Source organism: Triticum dicoccoides, chromosome 1B (genome assembly GCF_002162155.2).
Source record: "Triticum dicoccoides isolate Atlit2015 ecotype Zavitan chromosome 1B, WEW_v2.0, whole genome shotgun sequence".
NCBI classification, from domain to species: Eukaryota; Viridiplantae; Streptophyta; class Magnoliopsida; order Poales; family Poaceae; genus Triticum; species Triticum dicoccoides.
Window position 1 is genome coordinate 57,760,001 of NC_041381.1, and position 15,353 is coordinate 57,775,353.

At 46.0% G+C, this 15,353-nt stretch overlaps 1 long non-coding RNA gene across 2 annotated transcripts; it reads right to left on the minus strand.

Annotated features, from left to right (window-relative positions):
- Positions 1-9,111: 9,111 nt before the first annotated feature.
- On the minus strand, positions 9,112-14,294 carry LOC119318826. Of its 2 annotated transcripts, none has more exons than XR_005154256.1 (6): positions 14,038-14,294; positions 13,499-13,929; positions 10,224-11,408; positions 10,040-10,133; positions 9,848-9,937; positions 9,112-9,397 (listed from the first exon to the last, which is right to left on the minus strand). It is a non-coding gene; the product is annotated as an uncharacterized LOC119318826 (long non-coding RNA). The 2 variants fall into 2 exon arrangements; XR_005154254.1 differs by having other exon boundaries at positions 9,112-9,402.
- Between the last annotated feature and the right edge of the window lie 1,059 nt (positions 14,295-15,353).

Sequence of the window (15,353 nt, forward strand, 5' to 3'; positions counted from 1 at the left end):
TTTTCTCCTGCACCTTGTAAGGCGTCGGAAACAGCATCTCCGTTAGGAGCACGGTTGCTGGATCTTCAGGTAGCAGAGCTAGACAGTCGATCCGCTCCGCTGTCAACACATAATCCTGTTTGATAAGCATGTTGACTTAAATCCTCCCACGAACACGTTGGGAAAGGTATGTTTTATGATGATTAGAGGACTTACCGGATTGGCGAGGCGCCTTGCGTTGAGTCCACGGTCCTCGGAAATGGGAGGAGGAACTTCGACGGTCTTGAAGAGCACCTTCCAGACGTCTTTGTGCTTCATGTCGAAGAGCTCCTGCAGCATCTGGTGTTCGGCCTGATCAAACTCCCACATATTGAATGCCCGTATTTGACACGGGAGAATCCGGCGGACGAGCATGACCTGGACCATGTTGACAAGCTTGATCTTCTTGTCCCTCATACTTTTGATGCAGGTCTCGAGTCCGGTCAGCTCCGCAGGTTCACCCCAGGCTAGGCCCTTCTTTTCCCAAGAGGTGAGCCGCATGGGGATTCCGGATCTGAATTTGGGGGCCGCCACCCAGGTTGCGTCGCATGGCTCGGTGATGTAGAACCACCCTGATTGCCACCCTTTCACTGTCTCCATGAAGGAGCCATCAAGCAATGTAGCGTTGGGCATTCTGCCCACCATGGCACCTCCGCACTCCGTCTGCTGGCTGCTCACGATCTTCGGCTTCACGCAGAAGGTCTGCAGCCATAGGCCGAAGTGGGGCTTGATGCGGAGGAAGGCCTCGCACACGACGATGAACGCCGAGATGTTGAGGACAAAATTTGGGGCTAGATCATGAAAATCTAGCCCGTAGTAGTACATAAGCCCGCGGAAGAACGGGTGAAGTGGAAATCCTAGTCCGTGGACGAAATGAGGGAGAAATACTACTCTCTCCCGAGACTTTGGAGTGGGGGTGATCTGTCCCCCCGCTGGAAGCCTGTGCGCGATGTTTTCGGCCAGGTATCCGGCAGCCCGAAGCTTGGTAATATCCTCCTCTGTGACGGAGGAGGCCATCCACTTGCCTCCCGCTCCGGACATGCTGCGGAGAAAGTGAGAACTTGGGGACTGGAGCTCGAGAATGCGAGAATGGATGAGCAAAGGAGGAAGAAGGCATGGGTGAAAACTAGAGATCCTTATCCCTTTATAAAGGCGGTGATGTGCGCCTCCCCATTTGCCTCTCGAAATCACTCATTTTCCAAGCGCCATGATTGATGTTATGGTTGGGTTACCCATACCCGTATTGATGAGGATCCCGCGATAAGGGGACACGATCTCAGCTTTGACAAGAACTGCCAAAGAAACCGCCTCGCAATGTGTGCGGTAGTTGGTTGTAGAAAAAAATGGTTCGAATAAAGACCGGGCCGTGGCGTGATGAGACGCTACGAAGAGTTGTCAGCAGATTAGATTTGTGAAATATTGTTCCCTCTATGGTGGTATGTGAAATTTATCTTGCAAGGACGGACACGTTTTAAGTGTTCGAAGATTATTTTGGAGTATTTGGAGATGGAACCCGCCTTGCAATGCCGAATACGATCTGTGCGCCGGACTCATCGTCATTGAAGCCTGGTTCAGGGGCTACTGAGGGAGTCCTGGATAAGGGGGTATCCGGACAGCCGGACTATATACTTTGCCCGGACTGTTGGACTATGAAGATACAAGATTGAAGACTTCGTCCCGTGTCCGGATGGGACTCTCCTTTGCGTGGAAGACAAGCTTGGCGATTCGGATGTTAGATCTCCTTCTCTGTAACCGACTATGTGTAACCCTAGGCCCCTCCGATCTCTATATAAACCGGAGGGTTTAGTCCGTAGGAAAACACAATCATAATCATAGGCTAGCTTCTAAGGTTTGGCATCTACGATCTCATGGTAGATCAACTCATGTAATACACATATCATCAAGATCAATCAAGCAGGAAGTAGGGTATTACCTCCATCGAGAGGGCCCGAACCTGGGTAAACATCGTGTCCCCAGTCTCCTGTTACCATTAGCCTTAGACGCACAGTTCGGGACCCCCTACCCGAGCTCCGCTGGTTTTGACACCGACAGCGGTTGTCTTGCTGCCCTTCCTCATTTCTTGCCCGGCCCCCATGGACGACTTCATAATCATCTTCATCACCTTGCCACCGATCGCCATCCATGAAACCACGCAAGAGTAGGTGGTCCCGCACCTGTACGGAATCCGGGTCCATAATTCTCCTCGGCTTGCATCTCCGACACGGACATCTTATCTCCATCTCGTTCTTTTTGAAGCATCTCGGCCTTCGTGGAGCTCAAAAACCTATTCACGATGCCTTCGGTCATCGTGCGGACCATGGTTGCCTACGGGGTAGAGAAAAACGATATTTTAGAACCAAGAAAAAAATTGGCATGACTTTGCCTAAAAATAGGACCAAAAAGAATGCATAGTGACAAATTCTTGCCGAAAAGGAAATGAATCAACATTCCGGCAAAATATTGGCAACTATCGCATTTCAAATACCGGTACCTACAAACACAAACATATATGCAACACCACAAACATATGCAACACCAAAAACATACGTAGATCTAGCTAGGCCATAAAAAGTCTATGTGCATGTTGTTGGAGGGAGAAAAATGTAGATCTACAACATAAAGAAAGCTTTCCCCTTACTTACCTATCAAAAAAAGTAATTTAATAACTTAATTTTGGCGAATCTATGGTGCAAATGAGGTGAGGAGGAGGAGGCAGCCGAGACAAGCTTAGAGGAGGAGGTGGAGAGAATGAAGTGGGAAAAGTGAGTGTGGTAGGTGGCTGTCCAAAATATCTAGCTGGTCTCAGGTTACTAATGGCGCACCTGTTAGGTGGTGTGCCATTACTAGTTTTGCGGAAAAAAATGTCAGTAGTGGCGCACCGTGGATGTGGTGCGCCATTACTAGTTTGAACTAGTAATGGCGCAAGATACTCTGGTGCGCCATTACTAGTTTTGAAAAAAAAGTAAAAAGTAATTTGTCGGTAGTGACGCACGGGGTGTGTGGTGCGCCATTACTAGTTAAAACTAGTAATGGCGCACTATGCCCTGGTGCGCCATTACTAGTTTTGGAAAAAAAATTGTTAGTAGTGGCGCACCGTGGGTGTGGTGCGCCATTAGTGTGGTGGACACTAATGGCGTACCAACACATGGTGCGCCACTACTATAGAGCAGTGGCGCAGCACATATGTGGTGCGCCATTAATGTCCATATTATTTATAGCCCTTTTCCTAGTAGTGCAGAGCCAAACGTGACTCCCAATGCCAGGCTGACCCTGTTCTTCGAGGGTGTTCTTGAGGCCCTGGAGCTGTTTCGCTCTAACTGGGCGAGCTCCCTGGCCGATGAGGCCCGGATGCTTTGCCCGGGTGCCATGACCAAGGTCCTCACCAAGCTGGCGTACTGGAACCCCAACCTCGACTTCGACGCCACGCTGGATAGCTTGCCAGACGATGCGGACCTCAAGGTGCTCAAGGAGCGCATCGAGCCCATCATCAGCCGCGTCGGCGAAATCCAGAGGGTAGAGGGCCAGCGCTAGGACTAGGCACCACGTTTCTTGTCGCCGCTGTAGGTTCATGACCAAGACAATTTCTATCTTTAGTTAGAACCACAACAACAATTGGTGTAATATATACTCTGCAATGCTTTAAAGCCATGCATGTTATTTCCCTATTTAATCTCCCTTTGTGTGTCTACTCTATGTTAATTGGGTAGGCTCACCGTCGCGTAAACCCAAACCGCAACGCTGTGAAGGACAGATCCTTTAGCGGTCGGTAGGGTGTGCTTGCTGCCGGGCAGACCACCTTACCGTCCTTAGTGTGGCCGCTCGAACTGTCGAGCAGACTCGAGATAGAACGAGAGTGTTGCTGGCAGCGAAAGGCCACCCTGCCGTTCTCGACGCAGCCGCTCGATTTGTTGAGCGACTCGAAACGGACCAAGGGCGTTGCCAATAATGGAAGGGCCCCACTACGTGCAGCTTTCCCATACAAAGGGAAAGATCTCTAAGGAAAATAACCTTATATAAAAGGAAAATTGCTCAAAGTTCCGTGTTACTTAGCTTTCTTGTTGCTGCGCGTGCGTTTGCCGCACCCGCTGACGGCGCTGCTCGCTAAGTCCCCTTCTTCCTTGGAAGCCATGGTGACAAAGAACTGCTGACCCGACGACTGAACCGGATCTTCACAACTGCAGGAACCCCCAACCTGGCGCGCCAAAGATGTCGGTGAGAAAAGACACCTATGAGATCACAAGAATCCCTACTATGGTTTGGTGGGTGCGTGGTTTTGGGAAGAGCGGTATCAATAGTCAGCAAGCACATAGATCGTTTACCCAGGTTTGGGCCGCAACGTGCGTAATACCCTAGTCCTGCTTTAGTGTCTATTTGAGTGTTCTTTGAGTTCTTAAGCTAGCTACGATGTGTAACTTGTCAAGGGGTCCGAATCCCTCTCTGGTATGCCTTGGGCCTCCTTTCATAGTCAAGGGGATCGCCACAGTGGCACACAGGAGGTGGCAACGGTGTATAGTGGCCTGAGCTTATACCTAGTTATTACGGGACAAGACGCATTTAATGCGCCCCTGAGGTGTCCCCTCGCTTTATCAGGGACGGCAACTAGGCCCGGCCCGTCCGTCGTCGCTCCACCTTGCTTTGACACCCGTCCAGGCCAGTGGGGCGTGTGGTGCCATGTAGTCTGGCAGGCTTCTGAGGTGGCGCGGTGGTAGGGTCTTCACGAAGATCTGCATGCCACCACGTAGGCAGTCGCTAAGTTGGCCTAGAGGCCTCTTGCAGACACACAGGTGCCTGCCTAGCTGGTGGGCTGGCAGCTGTATGGGAACGGCTGTGGAACCTTGGCGGGCGTGGGCCTGGCTGTGGCCCCGCGGGTGTCCTTGGGAAGGGCCTTGCCGGGGGCCCTGGCAATGGTCTTGCCGTGGCATTGTGGTTGTCCCCGGCAAGGATCTTGCCGGAGGTCTTGTGGATTTCCTCGACAAGGATCTTGCTGAGGATCATCGTCTTTGGATCCTTCTCTTTGCAAAGATCTGCATGCCATCCCGGAGGTGCCTCGTGAGCCCTTGTTCCAATCATGGTTGTGGTGTTTGGAAACCTTGGGCTCAAGGGTGGCGCGCCCTGCTGGCGTTGGGCAAGTTATCCTGGCAAGGTTCCTGCCGGAGCTATGGAGTCTGCCCCGGCAAGGATCTTGGCGGGGGGGTCCACCTTGCCCTCTTGGCCTTTGTGTTCCTGGTCTTGGCATTGCTTTGACCGTCCTGCGGCTTTGACTCCCCTCCTCTGCCCTACTAGGTGTGGCCATGGGCGCCGTTCTGACTGCCTGTGCACAAGTAAGGGCTACAAAGGAAAGCCCCTACTTTAGTACACCGACAAAATGATTCACAGAAAGAGGCTACTATCTCAGAGTCAATTCCATATTTAGTGCTAAACTTCTGAAAAGCTTTGGTATTCATAAAAGATTTAACACAATCAAGCTTAAGCGTAATACCTGACTCTCTACCTTCGTCGAGTTCCTGATCTTCAAAGTTGTGTTTAATTCTTTCTAAGAGGTCCCACTGAATTCTATAGTCTTCTTCCTAAAGGAACCAATAAAAGAAGTATCGAGCATGTTGATCATCACAAGAAACCCGAGCATAAAAATTCTGAATAATAATTTCTCTTGAGAGCTCATGATTGGGGCATGAATATAACATTGACTTAACTCTCCCCCATGCTAGAGCAATACTTTATGATCACGAGGCCAACCATTATATATATAATTTCGATCACGATGAACTAGATGCATAGGATATTTTTTTGGTGAATTTGCAATTTCAATCGATTCCAGTTTCAAGATCCAATATCATCGCATAACATATACCATGCCAATGATTTTCCCTTCATCGATAAGGGGAAACCCTTCTTCTTAACTTCATCCCCGGGCGAACCTCCAAGCTTGAATAATCCACAAATTTCATCCACATATATCAAGTGCATATCAGGATGTTCAGTTCCATCTCTTGCATAAGGATTAGCTAGCAGTTGTTCTATCATACCCGTAGGAATTTCATAACCAATATTTTCAATAGGTGCAGTAGGTTGAGTGGCAATTAATTGTGGTTCCGGTCGAGGTGAAGATACCCCAAACAAACCCCTCAAAGAATGGTTCTCCATAGTAGCAAGTGACAATAAATTTCAGCGCACTATATAATTTTTTCCTTACCAAGAGCGCTTCACTCCCCGACAACGGCACCATAAAAGAGCCTTCATAACACAGAAGTATAGGGGATCAATCATAGTCCTTTCAATAAGTAAGGGTGTCAAACCCAAAGAGGAGCAGAAGGAAATGACAAATCCTTTTCAGCAAGGTAATGTCTACAAGCACTGAAATTGTCGGTAACAGATAGTTTGATAGCAAGATAATTTGTAACAAGTAAATAACAGGAACGGTAACTAAAGTGCATGAAGGTATCCCAATACTTTTTGAGGCAAAGGACATGCCAAAATGGTCTCTTATAATAAGAAAAGCGTTCTTGAGGGTACACGAGAATTTCATCATATCACTTTCGTCATGTTGGCTTGATTCATCTTCGCTACTTTGATAATTTGATATGTGGGTGGATCGGTGCTTAGGTGTTGTTCTTACTTGAAAAAAGCTCCTACTTATGATTAACCCCCTCGCAAGCATCTGCAACTACGAGAAAAGTATTAAGATAAAATCTAACCATAGAATTAAACTTTTGTATTAAAATCAGTCCCTTACGTAGTAGCGCATAAACTAGGGTTTAAGCTTCTGTCACTCTAGCAACCATCATCTAATAACCACTCCACAATGCATTCCCTTAGGCCCAAATATGGTGAAGTGTCATGTAGTCGATGTTCACATGACACGACTAAGGGGATCACAACATACATATCATCAAAATAATGAATACATAGCAAGTTCACATGATTACTTGCAACATGACTTCTCCCGTGACCTCAAGAACAAAAGTAACTACTCACAAATGATAATCATGCTCAAGATCAGAGGGGTATTAAATAGCATAGTGGATTTCAACATATAATCTTCCACGAAATAAACCATATAGTAATCAACTACAAGATGTAATCAACACTACTAGTCACCCACAAGCACCAATCTAAGGTTACTGTACAAAGATTGAACTCAAGAGATGAACTAGGGTTTGAGAGGAGATGGTGTTGTTGAAGATGTTGATGGAGATGGCCCACCCAATTATGGGAGAGTTGTTGGTGATGACGATGACAATGATTTCCCCCTCCGGGAGAGAAGTTCCCCATGTGGAATCGCTCCGCCGCAGGGCAAAAGTGCTCCTGCCCAAGTTCTGCCTTGATACGGCGGAGCTTCGTCCCGAAAGGCCTCTCCTTATTATTTTCTAGGTCAAAATGTCTTATATACCAAAAGAGGGGCACCGGAGGTGGGCCAAGGAGGGCACAACCCACCAGGGCGCACCTGGGGTCCCTGGCGCACCCAGGTTGGTTGTGCCCACCTGGTGGGTCCCCTCTGGTAGTTATTGGTTCCAATAATTCTTAAATATTCCATAAAAATTCTCCCGGAAGTTTCATCTTATTTGGAGATGTGTAGAATAGGTAGCTCTAACATGCTTTTTTTAGGTCCAGAATTTCAGCTGCCGGTTTTCTCCCCGTTTGTGTAAACCTTGCATATTATGAGAGAAAAGGCATTAGAAATACTCCAAAAACATTATTATGCATAAAAAAAATATAAATAACAGTACGAAAACATGATGCAAAATGGATGTATCAGTCATTGCCTATGAGGTTGATCATCTCGTCTGTGTAGCTGGGCATCCCACTGTGTGGGTGAACTCCAAACTGGGACGCGAAACATCACGACCTTTGGGATAAGCATGCTGACGGCATGGAGAATCATCACGCCGATGAGGATGAGGATGAGTACTATATCTTCTTGGCGAGTAATCGTCTCGGCCACGTGGACATCTCTACGGCTCTGTGGTGAGATGTCATCACGCTGTCGAGGAGAATCCACTCAGCACCATGGAGAAGGGTCATCACACCACCGAGGAGGGTCCTCTTGGCGACATGCCAATAGCTCATGCATAGCCCCGACACGACTGTAAGGTTTGCAATCGGCCGACTGTCGTCGGTGTGAAGAGGCTATTTTCAGCACTCGGTTTTTGGTTCCCACATGCACTCTGTCAGTGATGACTCCATTTCTCGGTTGTTGGATTACATTTGCCAGTCTAGTCATAGCAAAGACATTTTCATTTAGGGTGCAAACAACTCAGGAGTCGCCTGGGCCTTCGCCTGAAAAGTTGTTGGTGATATCTTTCCCCCATCAAACTACAGACCGAGATGACTGATAATGTTGTTGATTGTTGTTCGCCAACGCTTGATCTCGCATGATGAGGTTGTGCTCTATTTGCGTGAGACGACCATGCTCGGCCATAGTGGAATGGCGTGCCACCTCTTAGACTTTGTCAGATGGCAAATCCTCCGAGATTGGGGTGTTGAGGAGCTGCTCTACAGCTCCCGGTCCTCCTGAGTGAGATGTCATCTGTCATCCTCTATAGCCACTACAAGAAATATGTCAACTTGTGACCTTGACTATTGGTCACTGAAAGGTCATTGTTTTTCATGTGTGACCTTTTTGTGACCAAAAATAGAAGGTCAAAAGCTGGCAGTCGTAAACTGAAATTAACGACCTTCTCTGTGAGAATGTCGTAGACGTTTACGACCAAAACAGAAGGTCGTTGAACCCATGACCTTTTGTTTTGGTCACTGGCTGTCTGCCCAGGCCACGTCAGATCCGACGTGGCAATCTGACCTGGCAAAACTATGACCAATTCAAAAGGTCACTGACAAGATTCAGCCCGGTCCGATTGAGTGTTTTACATGGACCGGGCCCATTAATTCAGCTGATTTGTTGTTTTTTTTCTTTCAATTCAAGTCAACTACCTGGGCCGGGCCCAACAATTTGGCCTTTTTATTTTTAGGCCATAGCCATTTCACGGTCCATTTCATTAAGCCTTTTTGTACCCTTTTTCATAAATGCACAACATTTTGGTCCACTATTGTTTGGGCCGTAGCATTTTTAGAGCCTAAATATTATTTGATCCAATAGAAGATCCAAACCTTTTCATTCATAGATTTCAAATTTACACATTTCAACAGCAACAATCAAAACATTCTTTCAATTAAATGATCAAATCCAAAAATCGATCAATGAAACTCACAATAGCACATGTACAGTAGCACATACTGGACGATCCAACAAGTGTACATACAATCAAAAAACAAATACACATGCACCAAAACTTGGTGGCAACATCAACTAAAACTTGGTGCACATATCCAGGCTTCTTCTGATCTTTGGTAAGGGCAGCAGCCACCTCGACGACATTATATCCTGATCTACATAAATTAGTAGTGAGATAGAGTGAAAGTTGAATGATTGCCAATAAAATATATGGGTAGTAGATGGACGACATTATATAGAAGAGTAGAGATCTGTGTCCCTTGGAAGCACATCAAAAAATGTAAAAAATCTGGACTAGTTAAATAATAATTGTATCCTTCTCTATAAGCACATATGAGTAGTTAATAACTACTAATCCTATCATGTATGGCAGGCTTGCAAGATGGAGATGCATACATGACTAAACACTAACATATTATGGTATGACCAGGGTGAGAAAATCGACAACTCGATCGACCCAACATTGAAATCAGACACGATATCCTAAAACAACAAGAAACGGGAAAAGTAGGCTCATACATCAGGACCACTAAAACCAAGAACATCACAACCATGGTCGAGGAAATAATCAACATCTGCATTTTACCACAGTACACTTACCACAAAACTGTCATCAGTACAGAGATCATTAGCTACCACCGCATGAAGCATCCATACATCAAACTGATTTTTCTGCTGTTGGTTGAAACACTACACGTCAACCAGAAATTTGTAAGTACATGAGACAATGGCTTAACAGAAGAACATTGTGACTTCCTCAGCTATTTGTTTCAACAGTAGTACAAACCTCACCTCTGTTACACTCTCAGCAGCATTAAAAATGCCTGATAATCTGCACGTATAGAAGATTCATACACAGTCGCATGAACAACATTCAGCATGTTATCTACACAGAGAAGAGAAAAGTCAAACAGATCTCAATCATTTTGTCGTATTAACACATGCACATCAAGTAAGAGTGGTGCTCTGTTCTTACCACAGCGGCACAAGCGAGACAATGTCCGATTCGCCCTACTCCTCCACAAGATTAACCCTACGTTTCAAAGCACACTGCATGGGAACAAAGACACTTATGAACAAAGATATGCCTCAAATTTCAACAGAACACTACTGTCCTTGCTAAGCTAGTCAATGCACAAACATATAAGCATGCAGAAATAGTAGTACTAGTCATATACATGACACATCATGCAACAAGATCTAAAATGAATAATTATAGGCTAGAAGAAAAATATATAATACCAAATACCAACTAAACAGTACATGATGCTAGTAGCAGAACAAACACTACTATATCTGCCAAATGCACAGGAAAATTAAGCATATTCCTCCAATATTATGCAATCTCAGATGCAAACAGGTAACAACGCCTATTTTTCTTGTCATAAGAAGAGGCTAGAGCCCTTTTCTGTTTGGTGATGGTGCCGATGGGGCGATGGTAGGCACGCCTATATTTACAAGAACAACAACTGGGCATTTTGTACGAGTAAGGATATCCTGTAGTTACCTGAATTAACAAACTACGCACACCCTAAAAAGTGACAACAAAGGTACGCATGGGCATTCATCACCATAGCAATAGTTCAAGGATAAAAGCATAGATGATATATTTTTTAAGATCCACAAACCCAAACACAACAAGTTCTTACTAGATTATCACAGGTATGTTTTTACAACAAAAATGTCAAGTTTTTATGGATCAATAAGAAGAAGATGGCCAATCAAACATTTCCAGGCATGGTATGAATTTACAAAAGGGAGGACGAGCAAACAAATATTTATATTTCAGTGCCATACAATCAACTGGGTCAAAGAAGAAAAGAAAAATCGTCCAGTGAAGACCGTAGGCTATTCAAGAAAAAAAATTGGACCTGATTTTGCCCTGTCCATTGTGTTCCACACTAATCGAGAATTCAACCACCGACCTTGGCGCATAACAGAATCATGATGTCCATTTGCATCCAGGGCTGAATTTGACCATGGAAATTGGCTATTAAGTAGTATACTCATGTGGTGAATTTTATGGAATACTTAATCTATACTCTGCATCTACCAAAAGCAAATCTCCTTGAACAGGGTCTGATGCCAAACAATCCAAAGGCATCTAACTGAAAAAGGAAAAATGGTGCTTCTACGATAGTCCCATCCATGGTCTCCACAACTGCAAAAGAACAAAGAAGATGGTTACCGAGGCACCAAAGTTACTTCATAATCTGCACAGGATTTACCCAAAATGTAGCGCCTATGTAGAAGAAACTATGAAATGTGTAGAAGAATCATCACATGAACAACTAAACAAGACCCCCATGAACTTGGAACGCTGTGAACACTAGCAGGACGCACAACAGACCTTGGAAGACTGACTGCGTGTAACCGGAGCAGAAATCAAAAGGACGAGTCTACGTAGCGGTCGGCTGCTCGCTGGCATGCGCGAGCGGCCGGCCTAAAATAGAAATTCTTTTATCCGCTAGCGTCTGCTCTGCATAGACATGCATGTGTGTAATTTTTGTCCGCTAGCGCATGTATCTTTTAGCATTTAATACATTCACATCGGTCACAATCAGTTGGAAAAAACAGATCACATATACATTTGTTTCGGTTTTCAAATTTTCAAAAAGCTATATCTTCCATACCGCGCGTCGGAATTAAGATCCGTTTTCACCGCTGGAATTCTCGCAACGTGCTCTTCAAAACTATATCCCGCATGGGGATGTTTCGACGAACTAGTCTTCCTGCCAACTAAACATCAATGTGTGTGCAACTAGACTAGATTGCCGCGCCAACTGAGCATATGTGTGTGTGCCAAAAAAGTCCTGCCAACTAAACATCAATGTGTGTGCAACTAGACTAGATTGCCACGCCAACTGAGCATATGTGTGTGCAACTAGTGTCCTGCCAACTAAACATCAGTGTGTGTGCAACTAGACTAAATTACAAGCCAACTAAGCATATGCATGTGCAATTAGTCTTTCTGCCAACTAAACATCAATGTGTGTGCAACTAGACTACATTACAAAGCCAACTAAATATCAATGTATGTACAACTAGACTACATTACAAGCCAGCTAAACATCAATGTGTGTGCGACTAGACTACATTACAAGAGGAGGTTGCACATCGACTTTCGTCGAGGCAATAGACTAGTCGCACATCAAAGTTGTCGTGGTTGCTAGGTTGTAACCTCATACGAAGGCGCAGCTCCAAACATTAGTTTTGAAAAAAAGTTGCACGATGTAGTAATAAAGTTGCACAATGCAGTAATAGAGTTGCACTATATAGCTCCAAAGTTGGCATCGAAAAAAATTCGTCAAAATATACCCATGCGGGATCTAGTTTCAAAGATCTCATCGCGAGAATTTCAATGGTGAAAACAGATTTGAATTCCGATGCGCGGTTTGAAAGATATAGCTTTTTGAATTTTTAAAAACCCGAAATAAATGCAGATGGATCTGTCTTTCTTAAACTAAAGGAGTAGTGTGAATGTATTTAATGCCACGCCTACATGCACTAGCAGACAAATAAATTATCACATGCATGCGCTCTGAGAGCCGGCCGCTCGGTTCGAGCAAAAAGTGCGCGGCCACTTTTTAGATTTCAGGAAATCAAAATTGTGAAACAGAGTACATGACTGGCAGTCTCTACAGGCGTACGGTTAAGGGTACATCGCTTTTTCAAATGCTATGCTATGGTTTTGTGAAGTTTGCGCCGTTGGCAAAAGCAAAACTAATAGAATTCCCAGATGTGGCAAAACTAGCATATTATTTCCCCAGAGACTAACTGAGAAGGAATCGATCATGATAGGGCGTACTTTGTAAGTTACTTGGACTTCCAGAACAGGAATCAAACATGAGAAATGTAACAACTGTTACAACTGAAATATCAGAACTAACTCCGTTGCCGGTGAATCCCTGATCTTCACTGCAGTGGCAAGATAAAACCACACAGAGTAATAAGCCTACACAGACTACATGATCATAGTGTACTAAGCTAAATCTACAAAGGGGGGCATTTCCAGGACGAAAAACAGCACCAATCAGATCATGCGATTTTAGCTATGCAAGTCCCCAAGTCGTACAGCCAACTGATTCGTAAGCAGCCGATGTTATGATCCATTAGCAGGACCGACTGAACCTACACCTACACTTCAGCGCACAGCCGCGCCAGCACGGAGCATAATTCGGCAGCGAGATCCAACAAACAAAAGCCCCACAACAGACACACACACGCGCTTCAAGGGGAAGGGGAATCTACCTGCCGCCGAACAGACGGGGATAGGAAGAGCCGGCGGTGTCCCAAATCTGGGCCTTGACGACCTTGCCATCGACCTAGAGGGAGCGGGTGGCGAACTCAACCCCCCTGATGGTGGACTTGGACTCGAGGCTGAACTCGTTGCGGGTGAAGCGGGAGAGTAGGTTGGACTTGCCGATGCCGGTCTTGAATGATTGCCTTGCGCTGGACCCCCCTGATGTGGTCGAAGAGCAGTGGGATAGGCCCGTCGGGGTTCCCCCGGCCAAGTAAGGCACCGGCAGGAAAGCCTTCCCCATGGGCTTCGCCAACGGAACCCTCTTGCTGTCGCCGCCGGCGTGCAGCAGCATCACGTGCTTGGTGGACATGAAGCACACCACGGATGCGAAGGAGCCGGTCGCTTCGGGGAGGAATTCGGCGATCTCTTCCTTGGTGGCCTGCAAGAGAAATTGAGTTCAGCTGTCAAAATTCAGGTCAAGGGAGCAGAAATCTACTGAATGCGCGAGCAGGCGAGGGAAAAGTGGAGCGAGGTAGGGCTTCCTGACCTGGGAGATGAGGTGGCGGGCGAGGGAGGCGACGGTGTGGAGCGTGGCGGCGCCGGAGCCGATGCGGGCGCCGTCGGGGTCCGGGAAGGAGGGGCGAAAGGGGAAGGTGAGGATGGGAGGGGCGGGAGGAGATGGGAGGCAACGAGGTGGATGGCGGCGCGATGGGGGACGGGGAGGAGATGGTGGAGAGGTCGGCGGTGCTTCGATCGGATCTGGGAGAAAGAAGAGATGAGGGAGAGGAAGGCGGGGGCGGCGGGGTGCCTCGATCGGATCTGAGGAATCGGTGGGTAGGTGGGTTAGGGTTTGGGTTTCTCGGGAGACGCTCCACCGTTGATAGGTGTGATATGGATGGCTCAGATCGCTTCGGACGGGGTGATCCGCGTGATTGTGGTTTCTTGCTTCTCACTGGCCGATTGTTTTGTGCTGGAATCTTCAAAATTTGGACCCAAAATTTGTCTTGTAAAAAGGACCATAATTTTTTTCAAAAATATTAGTCCACAACTTCTTTACAATTAATTAAAAAGTCAAGATTACAACCGTATACAGTTAAGCTAGAAAATCAAAACACTAGCGGCTCGACACTGCTTCATTGCAACTGCGTCGGTCCCGACGATGTCGGATCACAGCAGCTGCGGTCCCCGGCGATGCTCTGTTGCATCACTGCTGACTATTGCAGCATCACCTTCTGCTGCAATGTAACGCCCCAAGACCGACGCTCCAGAAGACTTCCATATTTTCGTGATCACCGTCTGTTTCATTTGTGCTTGCTTTTTTATTTTTTTGCTTTGCATCATGTCATCATGCCATCATGTCATTTAATTTTTAAAACTCTTCCAAATAAATTGCATGGATCTTCGGTCCTTTTAAATCGAGGGAAGGGTGACTTCTCTTTATAACATACCCTCCCGATATATAGGGAGATATTATAAATTATTCCATTTATTTGGAATTACCCATAACCCACTTGCAAAATATCTCATGCCGTTGTTATCTCATTTCTTGTTCTCCAACCTTGCCCGTATTTATTTCATCATTTTCCGGAGCTCCACCAAAAATCCGAACATTTTTGGACCTTCCTTTCATCAAGTCCTAGTTCAAACCCATTTGAATTTCAAATGAGTTTGAATTTAAATCTTTCAATCATGCCTCTTTCTATTTTTCTTGGAACGAGCATATTTTTGCGAGTCCGAGAAAATAATCCCCTTGCCCAAAATTCTATTTCTACCTTCCTTTCTTCTCCTTTTCTTCCTTGATTTATTTTCTATTTTTAGAAAATATAAGAGAGGGAGAAGAAGCCCAGCAGCCTGCAACCCTAG